This window comes from Cavia porcellus, unplaced genomic scaffold (assembly GCF_034190915.1).
Source record: "Cavia porcellus strain 051 isolate PalLab524CR breed Dunkin Hartley unplaced genomic scaffold, mCavPor4.1 scaffold_11, whole genome shotgun sequence".
In the NCBI taxonomy this organism is placed as follows: Eukaryota; Metazoa; Chordata; class Mammalia; order Rodentia; family Caviidae; genus Cavia; species Cavia porcellus.
The window spans coordinates 76,730,504-76,739,217 of NW_026947494.1; positions in this window are offsets into that span (position 1 = coordinate 76,730,504).

Consider the following 8,714-nt stretch of genomic DNA (forward strand, 5'->3'; position numbering starts at 1 on the left):
AAGTGAATGGGGGTGGAGGAGAATCAGATATATTATGTACAGGTACAAATTCCCTATGATGAATGTGATCGTTATGCATTTTAAAATGTACCAATGAAGTTAATTTTCCAACAGTCTGTATCACCATCTTGTAGTTTGTGATGTTCCAAGGTGATAAAGAATGTGAGCTCCTACAATTAGCCTCAAAACAGAAAGAAGCTGACAAAAATATTGAAGCACATACCATCTGAATAAAAGTACCATGAAGTATTCACTCTGACAAAGAAAAGGCATTTACAGGACTCACATGTTAAAAAAGAGATTATTTTCTTAAAAGCTCAGATTTTTAAAGACATGTAAAGAAACAGGACTGCTGTAAGAGTCTGCATGAACATAGAATGTCATGTTTTCCTAACTATAAAAAATGTACTATAAGCAATGTGTATTTCATAAGGATATTCAACAATAAAATGAACCAAAATCAAAAATAACAAGTACACTCATAAATAAATAAAGTTATGTCCTCCTCAACTCATCCTGGGCTCTTTGTCACAGAAAAGTGAGACCAAGGAACACTGGAGAAAAGGCAGAAATTTCTTTACTGAAGAGGGATAATATTATTGGGAAAAAATATGAAACAAAGAAAAATTGTCTTTAGAGATATTTAGGACTAATTTAAATTTTTATTTATATTCATCATTTTTTAGAGGTTCTGCAAGGATTTAAAAGAAATGAGGACAGAAAAAATATTTGGAGAAGTATTGCCATAAACTGCAGACATTATAGAGGTATAAGTGTTAAAAGTTTCTTTTTTTAAAATTTAATTTAAAGAAAGACTAAACAAAACAGAAAAAGGATAGAAATAATACATACTTTCAAAGAAAAAATAAACAGTAAGAAATCACTAGTTGATAATTACATATTGTCCTCTTACCAATAGTTGTTTAAGTAACCAAAGTGATGAAATGAACAACTACTTTGAAGAAAAAGAGACACTACAGTATTCAATGCTGATCTCCGAGTGTCATGATGTAAAATCCAGCAATATTATTCTTTGTTCAGAGTGATTTTAGCCTGCTTTGGTTTGTTTAATTTTAACACAAAACAGTTTCTTAGGAGTTAACTTCCTCTAATGGCTTGAAACACAAAAGATGTGACCAGAGCTGACATCCACTTGCTCTGGGCAATTCTTTTTTTCTGATTTAAAGAGCAAGCATAAGTGGAAAAAAGACTTCCATCCTGCTTGAATCTGACTCTTTCTGTTAAGCCTTCCTTAGCTTGCTTTCTTCAGTGTTATCTGACCTGAGCCACTATCTGTCATCTGAAATTGATTTGGGCTGTGAGTCTGTGTTAAGGGCAGTGGAAAACCAACTAGAATCTTTGGTCCCTCCAGAACATGTTTTTCTTACTATAGTTAAGGTAGCTGTTGCACTGGACTCCAAGACCTTGTATGTGCCTCCCCAGAATGTTCTGGTTTTCTTCAGTCTGCCTCATGGCATTCCCATCTAGTAATAGTAACATGAAAGTAAATACATCCACTCTTTAGTTCCCATTTTGTGCCAGTGGCTACTTTCATTTTCTTAATGAAAATGGCAATTAACTTGTGTCAACTAAGTAATAGAGAGAAGTTCCCCTTAGAGCTGCCAGAAAATGATGTCCATGTACTCAACTTACTACATAATCCCAACCTGCTTGAAATTCTTGGTTGGAAGCTCCTCTCCTGAATTTTCAAACCCTCCCTGGGCAGTCTCACTAATCGTCTTGAGGAACTGTGGTTTCTAAGTTCCTCCCTGTGCTGTTGAATTAGCAGATTGTGCACGGTACAGCATAGCTGTTGGAGTGCCTGGTAAAGTCCCTCTTGGATGCCAGCATCTTACCATTACTTTCTGAGGAACAAGGGGTGTTGATGAGAACCTGAAGCTCATCCAGAAAGTCTCAGGCAGAGAAACTTTGCAGCCTCTGCAGCAGCTCTGGGTGGAATTAGCCACTGACTTGCTCTGGCTGCAGCTTGTTCCTGGTACTGTTCATTTCCAGAGTTCAGAATAACCATATCAGTGATTCCCTGGCTTCCCCCTCATAGCCCATCTCACTCAAATCCTTCTCCAAATTTATATACAGTAGCAGCAGCTTGTAATTTCACAATATACAAAACTTTAAACACCTCCATATAGCACCCTATTCAGACAAACATCTCAAATTATACTATCATTTCCTAAAATGAAAGTTACTTTGCTCACAATATGTAACACTTGATAATTAATTTTATATTTACTGGGCAATTTTTCAAGTATCAGGCATAAATGATGAGCATCAATACCCTTAAATTATTAAGAGTCAAACAGGGAGGTCAATGTGCCAACCACTTGATATGATTTCACACAGAGGAATAGAAATGCACTAATTGAGATGAAAATAAAGGTCATTTCTGTGATACAGAGACAGGGATGATTAATTCCTATTACATGCAATGCCCAGTGAAAAGCCAGTATGTTTCAGACCAATTATTTGGAACACTACTTGACTTTGCTTAGCTGCAAGCTCCTGCACAAGTGAAGGGCACTTATTGGAGGGACAGAATGTCTGACCCAAGCCAACAGCCATTACCAGGTGATTGGTAATCACAGACCATCAAGAGTATTGAAGACTGGGTTCCAAGGAAAAGGCAGTTCTATGGATTTCATGCAAAACTTTATTTTGAAATATTCCAGAAACTAAGGATTGGGGCTTCGAAACGACAATCCTCAAAAAGCCAAGAAGGAAAACTGTCACTGCTGTCTTGTCAAATCACTCCTTAACAGGTAAAGGGCATGATCCAAAGAGATTGGGCTCATTCTCCCAAACCCCATTTGTAAAGATAATAGGAAGCTGCTCCCTGTTGCCTAATTTTAGCAGCCCTCCGTATTCTGCCTGCCTGCCGTAGACTATTCTCCTCTGGAATGTCCAGTATGCCTGTGAAAGTCCACGAAAACTAGGGGTGCTGGCTATGTATTAAAAACAAAGTGCATGAACAGAAATAGAGGGATAAGCAAAGGACCCAATTAAAAGGAACCTTCTGGAAAATTTTTGCTAATCTCAAGTTTCCTCAAAACTTTCTCTTCCATTTACACACAAATGTCAGAACTCCTTTCAACAAATATATACTTCACCACAAGTTTCATTGCAACATTTTTAATAATACCTAAAATTTTATAAGTATCTCATATTATAATTAGTAGTGCTGTTTTGGAGTTCTTTTGATTGAGTAAATATATATAATAAAAAATTTAGGAGTCTTCTTAAATAGATCCAATTCTTCACTTCTGAGCAGAAACAGGAGGATAAACAAACACATAAAGTAATATAAGAATATGCAAACATGGCCAGGGACATAACTCAGTAGTAGAGCATGTGCCCAGCATGCAAACCACAGTACCACAAGAAAAAGACTAATATTATTTTATATAGTTAAGATAAAGTTGAGCTAATGGTAGGGATTAGTTTCAATATTAGTGTTTGACTAATTTAGAATCATTAAAGGATTTATTTTTTCCAAAGTTTTAAGTTTGAATTTTTTGGCTTATCGATTTTTTAAAATATATTATTTGTCTTTGGATTTTTAAATTGAACACGTGAGTGAATTTATCAAGTAGATTTGTGTGTCATAAAAACTTTTCTCATGTTATTCTGAAAATGTTTGCTGACTGAAATCTTGCCATCTTGATCTCTATTATTGCTTTCACGTTTATTGTAGTGTTCAATCTATGTCAGCCAGCAAGTCCCTGACACTGCCATTACTCTGTCTTGAGCTCCTCTCCTCCACATGGAGTTAATGACATGTCTGGGAGAAGCCTCCCCAACATTCTGGGTTGGGCTAGCAGCCAGTTCTGGAAACATGTGTCTTTCAAGCTAGAATGTTTTTCAGTGCTTGTATAAACATCAGCTTTATAAACTGAAATAAAATGCAAAAAAGATCTGAATAATGCATATGAACATGTTATTTATCTTTCACTAAAATGTTTAATACTAATTCATCAAATGCTGCCTACATTAAAGAAGACAAGATAAATTCTTCTCTAATAGAGTCAAGAAGAATTCTGCAATAAAAATCTTATAGTAAGTTGTCAATTTCTACTTTTAGAGAAAAGCTGTTTTAGACAATGACCTCACTGAGTTCCAACCCTTAGACTCTACAAAGGACATAAAATGTCTGACACGCTTTAAGAATTACTGTCTAATGGTCAAGTCTCAAACACCAGAAGCCTTGGATATTTCTGGCTTTTTTTGCTCTGATGTGTTACATCCGTGTGAATCAACAGTTCATCCCCTCAATAATTTTGCTCAGCAAGAATAGTAATAAATGACCTCCTTTTTGAGCATTTCTGTCTCATTGTATGTTTCCTTGTCTCCTCACCTGGTATCATCTTTCCCTTGTAAATCGATTCTCTGTGCCTCCAGCAAATAAATTTAGTCTTCAAATTTTTCATAGGGCTTCTGTATCCTAGTGAGCAAAAGGGTTCAAATGTATTAAACTCTAACCTAGATTCTCCATCCTCATCACCTCTTTTGGGGTAGAAAATAGGAACATAGGCTCTCTTTTGCCGGTTTCTGCCTTGCCGTTTACAGCCGCCATGAACTGCTGCCCAGCCATGCCAGTCTGCCTTGGAGCCAACTGAATATGGACTGAAACCTCCACAAACTAGGGTAAAATTGGATTCAAGCAAAGATGGCAGATAGATAACAGCTGGCTACAGAGGCACCCTAAAATAGTCAACTTAGAATTCAACATAATACAGCATGGGGGGTTCAGAACGAGGGAGATGAATTCTCTCATTCCAAGAAGAAACTAAGGTGAGAAGAACCAATCAAGCATATAGTCCTGGTGCTATTATTGGAACAGCTAAAGGTTCAGTGCTCCTGCTTCAGGAACTGGTGACTTGCTGAGCTGTCCAAGGTCCTACCACTTCGACTCACTGAAGGTGCAGTCACGCTGAGGTCGGGCGTTGGCCAGCCTAAAGGTGAGCTAGTGGGAAGGTGGCCAGCCTAGAGAGCTGAGCTAGTGGGAAGCCTGCATCGATCTGTGGTTGGTGATGAGAGTGGAGACATTCCACAGAAAGAGCGGCTCCAGCAGATGACATTCTGGGACTGAGCCTGACCCGCAAGTACAAGGGGCAGCAGTGACTTCAGTCAGTTGTTCCCTTCCCGAACAGAATTGGTTGAGTGAGCTAGGCCTGTATCACATGACCTGGCTGAGACCCAATATGTTATCCAAAATCAATTCCCTATGGCAGTGGTACACACTAATGCAGTGAAGCTTCAGCAGCTTGACTGATCCAGAGGGGAGGAGACCAGCATACACTGCCCCTGTTTACATTGCAGTGGGAAGGATCACCTTGCCAGTGTGCTTCAGAAGAATTGTAACCAACAAAGAAAGAAACTGGGGGCTCCTGGAAGAAGCAAAAAAGATGGGAAGAAGCAAGAACAACAAAAAGTCTCCTGAGAACATTGACCCAGGACAGGTAAATACAAAGGAGAATGAGAACAACAAACATGCAATATCACACAGAGCACCAGTGGACATAAAGAGATATCTTTGGGTCCTCATAGATGAGTTCAAAAGTGAAATACTTAGTCAAGAAAAGCAAGATATAAGAAGATTAATAAAAGAGATGCTATGTACCCTTCAAGAACACGTAGACAAAAGAAGGGAGGAACTCAAACAAAGGAGAGAACCATTTGATGAGGAATGTAAAGAAAATATAGAATCTTTTCTATATAAAAAATATAGAAAAGATTCAAAGAGATTATCAGGAAATTAAAAACTCTATGGAAAGATGGAAAATCTGCCTGAAAGAAACTAAGGATAGATTATCCAAACTGGAGGACAGGTTTGCAATGTGGGATTATGAAAGGAAAAACTTTTTTTAAAATAACAAGGAAACAAGCAGTAGCAATACAAAGGCTAGAAGATAACAAGAGGATCTATAACTTGAGAATAAAGAATGTGAATGAAGAAGCTGGGGTACAAACAAAGGAACTACAAAGGCTATTCACAGAAATAATTAAGGAAAACTTCCCAAACATAGGAAAAGGAAATGATATTCAGATGTATGAGGCATACAGATCTCCAACCACCTACAACACCCAGGCCTATAACAATCAAGATCCCAGAAATCCAATATAAGAACAGAATATTAAAAGCTGAGACAAGAAACAGATCACCTATAAAGGAAGGCCCATCAGAATAATTGCAGACTTCTCGACACAAACCGTCAAGTCCAGAAGAGCCTGGAGTGAAATATTCCAAGCCCTGAAAGAAAATAACCTCCAGCCCAGATTGATATACTCTGCTAAACTGTCTCTAGAAATTAATGGAGAAACAAGATGCTTCCAAGACAAAGAGGAACTTGAGAGATTCACAACCACCAATCCAGCTCTACAGAGAATACTGTAGGGCATTCTAGAGAGAGAGAAAAGTACCAGGAACCCAGAAAGAGTGGCAGAGAGTCCTCAATGAATGGAGCAGAAAACAGAAAGAAGAAGATAAGCAGACAACTGAGGCAAAAAAAGAGCATAACAGAAATGAGGCAGAGAAGGCTGGTTATAATCTGTAATATAGGTGGCCTTGATACACTAAATTTTTTAAAAAAATAACCACATGTGGAGTAGAACAGGAGGTAGGGTCCACCGAGATGCTATTTATAGGAAATATAATTAACATGGAAAAGAGTACATGGACTGAAAATCAAATATGAGAAAACAATGCTCTATGTGACAGAGAACCAGAGAGTAATAGGGGCAACTAGACCAGTATTTGTGGATAGGTTGGAAAGACAGGCTTTAATAGGTAAAGGAATACAATTAGAGATCAAGTCCAGGAGAGAGAAGGTTCGGAACCATTTAGGTAAATAGCAGGTTGCCCCCCTCCCCCAATTTAAAACCAAAGGTCTTTGTCAGACCCAAAAATGAGTGTACCCTGGGGAAGTGAAAGGGGAGGGAGAGTCTTTAAAAAGATGGCAGAAGATACTGTTAATAGTGTATCAGGATTTAAAACCCGCATTACTCGCACCACTCTGCTTAGATAGATTTTATTCTGTCCCAGTTTGTCTACTTGCATTAGATTTGAGGGTACAGATAGCTATCCCAAAAACATTAGGATATAGTACAGTAATCATCTTTAATTTCCTATTAACTTAATCTGGAGCCCTGTATGACTTATACTGTTTTATCAAGACTGATCTTAGTTAAATCTGGTTTGTTTGATTGCTGTTTGGTATCGACAGATTTTATTGAAAATTGATATGATTGATAGTATCAAGTTTGAGAGTATAGGCAACTACACTGAATATACAAGACACTATGATACCCATTCTGGTTTAATAACTGCCTGTTTTTCAAGTTTTATAGTATATACAAAGTTATGTTTTTATTAATACTGTTGTATACTAATATGTTTAATTATACTATGTCTGATGATATAGCCAGTTCTATTGAAGATAACAAGACACAACACAGGAACTGTGACAGAACTCTTTGTACAACAGTCTTATATGTTTTTCATTTCATGTGTTTATAGGAATATGTTTTGTTTTGTCTTGCTTTGTTTTGTTTCTCCCTCTAATATAGAAAGGATAGAAATACATGTTAAGACTCATGCATGTTTAGAACCTATAAACAGTTTATGAGAACTGATCTTATGACACACGATGAAATGAACAGACACTTTGAAGAAAAAGGGTCACTAAAGTATCCTGTGCTGATCCTGGAGGGTCATAATGTGAAACCCAGCAATAGTATTATTCTTTGTTCAGAGTGATTTTAGCCTCTTTGGGTTTGTTCAATCTCAACATAATTGAAGATATGGATAACTGCGTGTATGTTTAAGTGTATAGGATTGATAACCATATTTCTAAGTTTTTGTTGGATAGTTGAACAGAACTGGTTGCAGTCTCACTGTGTGAATCCCCACTTTATATGCCCCACTTTAGTATCTTGAATAACTATTTGTAAGGCAATCTGTAATCATCAACTAGTGATTTCTTACTGTTTATTTTTTTCTTTGAAGGTATGTATTATTTCTACCCATTTTCTGTTTTGCTTATTCTTTCTTTAAATAAAAAATTTTAAAAAGACACTACAATACCCCAGTGCTGATCCCAGAGTGTCATGATGTGAAATCCAGCAATACTATTATTCTTTTTTCAGAATTATTTTAGCCGGCTTTAGTTTGTTTAATCTCAACATAAATGAAGATATGGATAACTGCATGTATGTTTAAATGTATTGGATTGACAACCATATTACTAAGTTTTTGTTGGATAGTTGAACAGAACTGTTTGCAGTCTCACTGTTCAAATTCCCACTTTATATGCTCCACTTTTGTATCTTGAACAATTATTTGTAAAAGGACAATATGTAAACATCAACTAGTGATTTCTTACTGTTTATTTTTTCTCTGAACATATGTATTATTTTTGCCCATTTTCTGTTTTGTTTAGTCTTTCTTTAAATAAAAATTTTAAAACAAGAAAAGATAAACACAAAAGGGCATTTTTGGAGTCAAATGTCATATAAGAAAGAGGGTATAGATGATCTTATGCTAAGAAGGGTCTTGTCCTGATGCATAATCCTGGGATGACTCAAGAGGGTGTAGATGATCACATCAACAGTCAATGGGAAACCTCAGATAGGTGGTACCAATAATCCCCCTCTTTGTCTCACAGGGAAGTATGCAAAATTAGCCATTATGAGTTTGTGGT